The 8,781-nt window shown below is 28.3% G+C and overlaps 1 pseudogene; it reads left to right on the top strand.

Moving 5' to 3' along the window:
* LOC119580601 overlaps positions 1-8,362 on the top strand; it is a 13,016-nt pseudogene extending 4,654 nt beyond the window's left edge.
* Positions 8,363-8,781: the final 419 nt, after the last annotated feature.

Raw genomic sequence — 8,781 nt, 5'->3', positions numbered from 1 at the left:
TAAAGTAGTAGTTTTTTTTTTGGGGGGGGCAAAAAGTAAAATGAGAAGTTTTTAAAAAAACGACTTGATACATTTTAGTGCAGAAAAAAACTTTTGCCATGATGAACTAAAAAAATCATGGCATGTCCATAAACACCATGGCAGTACGTACATACCCCAGCGATAGCCAGCCAGCATGCGTGCGACATGCCACCGGCAAAGGATTAAATTAAAGAAGCAAATTTCAGCATCATTAAAAAAGATATCATATTGTGAGAGACGTATGAAATGATTTGGTTCAGTTATAAGTCAGGAATGGCCTTAGTAAATTCATAATCAAAAGTGAATTCCATTAGGGGGCAGGTAGAGATTAGAGGTTAGTCAGGTGACAAATCTATGTGTGGGAGCGACCGATAGCACGCAAGATGAAGGAATAGTGAATAAGAACACAACGATATAACGTGTATAACAGAATATAAAATATGCAAGTAGTTATGAAGTGTTTACAAATAGGAATAAAAATAAAGAAAAAAATAAATATTCATTAATCAAAGACAGTTAAATGAAAATTATGAGAACAAGTTAACATAACAAAAATTTAAATTTAAACTCAAAGGTAATCTTTTGTTCTGAGAAAAATAATATGTAGTGAACTGTGTGATTTTAGGATAAAAAATGATAATAGACAAAAAAATTTAACTAGCACAATACAAAATTATGGGATGGTTAGGCAGGGGAATGAGGTGAGGTGTATGTACTTAGGTTTGATCTCATTGTGTGACTTCATTGCTGTGTTGAAAAAAAAAAAAAAAAAACAGTGGTTGACAGCCAAGAATTTACATAGTTAGAGTTAGTAGTGCATGTTTTCTTTTGAGTGAGTGTACTTTAAATTTTGAGAGAAGGCATCTTGTAGCAAGATGTGGGTGGGTATAGGGAAGGCAATAGTTAATCTGGCACTAGTAGGTACACTTATGATAGTAATAGGAAGTATTGGTTGGTGTTGGTGAATTGGCATTGTGAGGTTCTTGAACACCACTGCCATCAGAATATGAGCAAGACGAGAAGCTGGAGCACCACTGTCACCATAAAATGAGTGAGGCGAGAGATAGACTTGGGGGGGTCATTGAAAGGGGTCTTAGCTTGCTGGTTATTGTTGAAGGTACTCCCATGACCCCAGGGCCGAGGACCCAAAGGGGTGGGGCTGGAACCCTGTGTAGCTTGGGCTATCTATCCGGGCTCTCTCACTCTGTCTTACGAATGTGTTTTTTTGGGGGCGGTTCCCCTTCAGGGCAGATGGTTATTCCCATGCAAAGAGAGAAAGCCTGGCGACCTGCATTCACCCAAGGAGGAAGGGCAGCTGCCAAACAGAGGTGTGAAGTTTACCATTGGGCCTTTCTATGTATTTTTGACACACAACAAAACACATACTACATACATACATAAAAACAACAACAAAATGTAAGACAAGGATAAATAGATATAGAGAAATAAGTGTAATACATGTTAATCTTAATAATGTGTATTATAGAGTACATTTTTGACAAAGGAGATAGAATGAGAGAGAGAAAAAAGAGAATAAGATAAAAATGAAGAGTAGAGAATATAGAGTAAGATATTAGAGTTAAAAGAAGAGAGAAAAAGAAATTTAAAGATGTAGAGAAATAGATAGAATAGGGAGAGAAAAAAAGAAAAAAAAAAGAAAAGAATAAGAAAATATAGATTATAAAAAAAAAAGAATTTTTTAAAATTTTTTATTTTTTTGGGGGGAAAACAAAAAAAAAGGGGGGGAAAAAAAGGGGGAAGGGGGAAAAAGGGGGGAAAAAGGGGGGGGGGGAAAAAAAAAAAAAGGGGAAAAAAAAGGGGAAAGAAAAAAAAAGGGGGTTTAATTTTTTTTTTTTTTTTTAAAAAAAATTTTTTAAAAAATTTTTTAAAAAAATTTTAAAAAAAATTAAAAAAAAAAAAAAAAAAAAAAAAAAAAAAAAAGAAAAAAAAAAAAAGAAAAAAAAAAAGTAAAACCCGGAAAAGAAAAAAAAAAAGGGGTAAATGGGCCCAAAAAAAAAAAAAAAAAAAAAAAAAAGGGGGGGGGGAAAAAAAAGGGGGGGGAAAAAACCCGGGGGAAAAAGGGAAAAAAAAAAAAAAAAAAAAAAAAAGGAAGAAAAAAAAAGAAAATTTAAAAAAAAAGAAAAATAAAAAAAAAATTTTAAAAAAAAAAAAAAAATTTTTTAAAGGGAAAAAGGGGTTTTTAAAAAAAAGGGGAAAGGGAAAAAAAAAAAGGGGGAAAAAATTAAAATTAAAATAAAGAAAAAAAAAAATAAAAAATTTTAAAAATAAAAGGGAAAAAAAAAATATAAAAAAAAAGAAAAAATTTAAAAAATAAAAAAAAAAAAAAAAAATTTTAATAAAAATTTTTTTTTAAAAAATAAAATTTAAATAAAAATTTTTTTTTTTTTTTTATATTTTTTTATTTTTTTAATATATTTATTTTTTTATATTTTATATATTTTTAAAAAATTTTAATTTTTATATATTTTATATTATAAAATAATATTTAAAAATAAATATACATTATACAATAAATATTATATATAATTTATATATTTTTAAAAATATATAAAATTTTAAAAATATTATATTTTTATATAATTTATATATATAATAATTAATATATATTATATTTATATAATATATATTTATTAATTTTAAATTATATTTTATATTAAAAATTATATTATATTATATAAAAGTGTTTGTGTGTGTGTTGTGCGTGCATTTTAAATAATATATATTATATATATATAATTATATATATATTTTAATATATAATATATTAAAATATTATATATATTTTTTTTTTTTTTAATTAATAATTTTTTATTTATTTATATATAATTATATATATATAAAAAAATTTAAAATTATTTTTATATTATATAATAATAAAATATATATATATATATATATATATAACATACTATACAACTTTTTAATAAATTAATAAATATTAAAATATATATATATATTATATATATAATAATATTATATATATATTAAAAAATGTCACAATAATCATACTACATTAAACATATAGTGCATTGTATACAAAAAACCACCAACACAATGTTTTTGTGTGTGTGTGTGTGTTGCTGCACCTGGAGATATATATTAATAATTACATATATTGTTTTAATGTATATTTTTATATTTTAGTATTTTTATATTCATATATATATATATATATATATAGATATATATATATATATATATATATATAATATATATATATATATATATATATATATATATATATAATATATATAGATATATATATAATAAATATATAAAATATATATAATATATATTGTATATAAATATAATTAATATATATTTATAAAATGATATATAAAAATAATTAATATTTTTACAAAATATATATAATATATATATTTTAATTATATATATATATTTTAAAATAATAATATATATAAAATGTGTTGTGTGTGTGTGTATGTATTATATATATAAATAATAATATATAATAATATAAAATAATTAAATAAATAATATATAATATAAATAATATTTAATACTATACATATATAATATATATATATATTTTAATATAATAATATATAATATTTTAAATTATATATATTATTATATATATATATATATAATATTATGTATATTGTATATATAATTTTATATATTATTTTTAATTATATATATATATATGATTAATTATATATTATATATACATAACACACACACACACACAATATAATAATATATATATATTAAAATATATATATATATTATATAGAATATATTTTATAATATATATATATATATGTTGTGTGTTGTGTTTGTGTATGTATATATATATATAAAATATATACAAAAATTAATAAAAATAACATAAAATTTTAATTTTAATATTAAATAAAATTTTATATAATTTTCCCCTATATACATAATAATAAAATTTAAAATATATTAAATTATATATATATATAAGTACAAATATATATGAATATATTAATTTTGGCCCCACATTATATATATGTACAAAATATAATATATATATAATAAAAATATATAATATTAATATATATAAAAATATATTATATATATATATATATATTTATATATATATAAAAAGGGTTTTTATATCTTTTGTGTATATATAAATATTTAAAATTTTCAATTTTGAAAATATAAAATATATATATAACAGTATATAATATATAGTATATGTTTTACAATAATATATAAAGATTTTGATTTATAATAAATCATTTTAGGATATTTTGGAAAATAAAATATTATGTATAGGGGGGTTTGTATATAATATGTATTTTACATATAGGTTTTATATTTTTATATATAAAATTTTATTATATAATATAATAAATTAAAATATATTTATATATATAAAATTATATATATATATTATTATATATAATTATATATATATATATATTATATATATTACACTACATAAAATATATGTACGGCATTTTATCAAAACAGTTTTATTAATTAAATAAAAAGTATATATAATTAAAGTGTATTCTTGCAAAAAATTTTAATTTTGACAAAAGGAAAAGGATGAATCTTTTATTATTTTCTTAAAAGGTAATTGAATTTTTTTTTTTTCCCCAATAAAAGGTTGTAGGGGGGGAAAATTTGACTGCTAACAAAACTCAAGTTTGTCCTTGTGAAATTTTGGTTTAAAAGGGTTTTTCACTGACTCGCCCTTTCAAAAAGGGAATCCAGTTTTAAATTACTTCCATCATTTTGGTTTGGGAAAAGGTTTTTTAAAAATTTTTTTGGGGGAATTGAAAATTTTTCTTATAAAAAATGAAATATTTTTTTTGTATTATCCTCTCTCCCTCTCCCCCCCTCTCTCCTTTTTCCCCTCCCCTCTCTCTCTCTCTCCTCCCCCTTCTCCTCTCTCTCCCCTTTCCTTTTCTCTCTCTCTCTCCTTTTCCTCCTTCTCTTCCTTTTTCTTCTTTTCCTTTTTTTTTTCTCTCTTCCCTCCCCTCCCCTTTTCTCCTCTCTTCCCCTCTCTTTCCTTCTCCTCTCTTTCTCTCTCTCCTCTCTTTCTCTCTCTCCTCTCTTTCTCTCTCTCCTCTCTTTCTCTCTCTCTCTTCCCCCCTCCCTTGCTCTCTCTCTCTCTCTCTCTTCTTGCTCTCTCTCTCTCTCTCTCTTCTTGCTCTCTCTCTCTCTCTCTCTTCTTGCTCTCTCTCTCTCTCTCTCCTTGCTCTCTCTCTCTCTCTCTCTCCTTGCTCTCTCTCTCTCTCTCTCTCTCCTTGCTTCTCTCTCTCTCTCTCTCTCTCTCTCTCTCTCTCTCTCTCTCTCTCTCTCTCTCTCTCTCTCTCTCTCTCTCTCTCTCTCTCTCTCTCTCTCTATCCCCCCTCTTTCTATCTCTCTATCCCTCCCCCCTCTCTCTCATTATGATTGATCTAAAAAAAAATAAATTCAAGATTAAAAGACATTGTTAGAAATGTAAGGCTGAATCAATCTCTCTCTCTCTCTCTCTCTCTCTCTCTCTCTCTCTCTCTCTCTTTTCCCCTTTTCTTCTCTCTCTCTCTCTCTCTCTTCTCTCCTCTTTCTCTCTCTCTCTCTCTCTCTCTCTTTTCTTCTCCCCTCTCTCTCTCTCCCCCCTCTTTCTATCTCTCTATCCCTCCCCCCCCCTCTCCTCATTATAGTTGATCTAAAAAAAAATAAATTCAAGATTAAAAGACTTGTTAGAAATGTAAGGCTGAAAATGACACATAGTCAAATTTTTTACAGATACATACTGAAGTGCGAAAAAAGAAGCAGCAGCAGAGGAAGAAGAACCACAGCCAGCTTGGAGGCTCGAGAAAAGAAACAGTTAGGTGTGCCTGTGTGTCGGGATCCCATCCAGCAAGAGGTGAAGCCATTCTCTGAATTTAGTGTTGAAGAAAAAAACATTTTACTTTTAAAAGGAAGAGAAAAGAGATGAAGGAAAATGTGTATGTTATGTATATAGGCATTATGTTCCCGTACAGAATCCTTTTTTCATATAACCTCATTTAAATATAATAGTTTGTAAAATGCTGTTTCTAAATCTTAACAGACTTGGTCATATATGAACCCATGATTCTATCAGTCTCCTTCCAAATATAAGACATCATCATATTCTCTAATCTGAGCCTCTTTTCGGTATTTAGCTAAAAGTTGAGGTATATCTTGTCTTTCTTCCATAAGTAAAGTATACAGAATCAAAGAATCCTAAATGTTATTAACCCTTTCCCAAAGAGTAGTATTCATAGTGGCCCGGGCCTTGCTGCCGGGGGCTAATATCCTCACCTAGCATGTGCGACGCTCATGCCAAATACCAGCATCCCTTGCTGTTTCTTCGTAATACTATGAGCATATGTTGTATTTTCAGTTTTCATTATTTCTAAAGTCTCTACTTGCCATATTTCCCGATAAATTAAGACTGAAGGATATTTTTGTTGTTATATAGACCCCATAGTTGATCATTATTCAGTCTATAGTCTGAATAAAATAAGCAGTGTGTGGCATCATGGAGTTGAAATTGTATTGTATTTTTTTTTTTTTTTTTTTTTTTTTTTTTTTTTTTTTAGTAAAAATGAGTGTTAAAAATGACTTAATCACACTTTCAGTGGCAGAAAAATAATATTTTGCCATGATTATAACAAAAAAAAAACTCATGGCATGTCCATACATACAGCATGGCATGTACGTACATGCCCCTGGCAGATAGTCCAGCCATTGCCATGGCGAGTGGCGTACATGCCACCTGTCGGCAAAGGGTTAAATAGATATTACAACTTTTTAAGCGGCATTATAAAAACAAAGAATATTAAATAATCTTTATATCTTATGTAATGTTCATGTTGGAGTGGAAAAATAAATTAAGGGTTTTTGTTTTTTTTATTTATAACAGCTAAGCAGCCAAGAACTTTTAATGTCAGCTCCACCAGAAGAGGATAAATGTGTGGCAGAATTCCAGGCAGATGACCCAGAGATAGTTGCAATGCAGCAGAGGATGGCTGTATTGTATCTGCAACAGAAGGAAAAGGGAGGCATAAAGACTTAGAGGAGGAAAAAAACAGATTTCTAGTTTCTTCTAATAGGGTAGCAAATATTTTTTATTCCTGTCTTTACTATGAAGGGCTCTTGGCATTAGTGATTAGTGAAATGATTGGTATAGCAAAAGTACAAGTAGTGCATGAATAATGCCAAATATTATTATTAAGGATACTAAAGAATAATGTTAAGATAAATTTGGTTCTAATCAAAGAATAATGCTAAGATAAATTTGGTTCTAATCAAAGAATAATGCTAGATAATTTAGGTTCTTGTCTTTATATTCTATGCAAAACCATTCCTCTCCTACTTATATTTTTTGGACAATTGAAGATACAAGTCTAAATGTTTTGAATGTACTTCCTGAGGTTGACTCTTGTGAAGGACTAGAAGAGAGCACTGAAAGTGAAGGAGGAAGTAATTCAGTACGAGATGGACATGGTGAACCACAACAGGGTAGTGTTCCCCATTTGCCAACAGCTGGTCGAAGAGGAGGTAGGCCAATGGTCCATAGATCACATGTTCCAAAATCCCATGGGGGACATGGTCATCAGTATTGGAGGAGTGCAGACCAGGGTGATATAAGGCACTGGCAAGGCAATCGTGGAAGTCGAGGAGGAAGTGGTGGTAGAGGCAGAAGTGGAAATACACGTTCAGCTTATTCAAATCATAGAATTATTGCAGAATCACATCCTTTTAATGTATCTGAATATAAATCAGCCCATATTGAAAGTGCTTGTACTACAAAGGCACATCAAGGTAAACGTGATCAAAGCATATATCAAAATGGTAGTTCCAAACACTGCTTTAGACAGTCAAGCAGAGAGTGCTGAAATTGGAAACAACACTGGATGTGGAATTCGAAGGGGCCCAAAAAATCCAGGAAATCGACAGAGATATGGCACAGGTCGTGGAAGGGGAAGTGGACCTCCCCCAGGTTTTGCTCCACCAAGTATCCGTCATTCAGACCAAGACTGGAGTTGACGATTGTGGCTTGCAGGGTCATTTCCACCCTGTTTCTCTTTTACTCTTTGGCTTCTTGTCATTGTATTAAATATAATCATTGTAACTTCTTTAAACTTAAAGTATTTTTCTTATTTGCCTTGCAAACAGAATGAATGTTGTAGACATAGTTTCAATAGTATCTTTGTGCTTCTACCTTCTATATCATTAAGTCATTGTGCAAAATGTTTGTATCTCGCGCATGTCTTGATTCCATTACTTTTACCTGATTTTATATATAAGATCTTGAAGAGCATTATCTTTAAAATTCCACTGAAAAGTTATACAGAGCTAGAAATATTAATGGCATAAATTTTGTAGCATTGCATCTTTGACAGAAAATCATCATCACCGTAAATTGCCAAAGGATCAGAGAGCATTCCATTGTTACCTGTATTCTAAGATATGGTTTCAGTGAAGTCTATTTCACTAATATGGTGCACCCAATGTTGATATTGGTATCTTTTTAGATCCATCCAACATAACAACTTAGTTAATATTTTCTTAAAAGGTTGGTTTCTGTGGAAGCTTGTGATTAACTTGCACAAAGTGGATTCTTCTCTTTAAAGATTTTGTTTACTTCTCTGCCTATGAAAATGGTAGATAATGGATATAGGAGACTCAGGCAAGATGGTTTAAGATAAGATTGAAACTATGAGATATCACCTTGACCCTCTGTAGAATTTTCTATATGTATAGTTGTAAGTGTGGGTATGG

This window comes from Penaeus monodon, chromosome 14 (genome assembly GCF_015228065.2).
Source record: "Penaeus monodon isolate SGIC_2016 chromosome 14, NSTDA_Pmon_1, whole genome shotgun sequence".
In the NCBI taxonomy this organism is placed as follows: domain Eukaryota; kingdom Metazoa; phylum Arthropoda; class Malacostraca; order Decapoda; family Penaeidae; genus Penaeus; species Penaeus monodon.
This window is presented reverse-complemented; position numbering and strand designations above follow the sequence as displayed.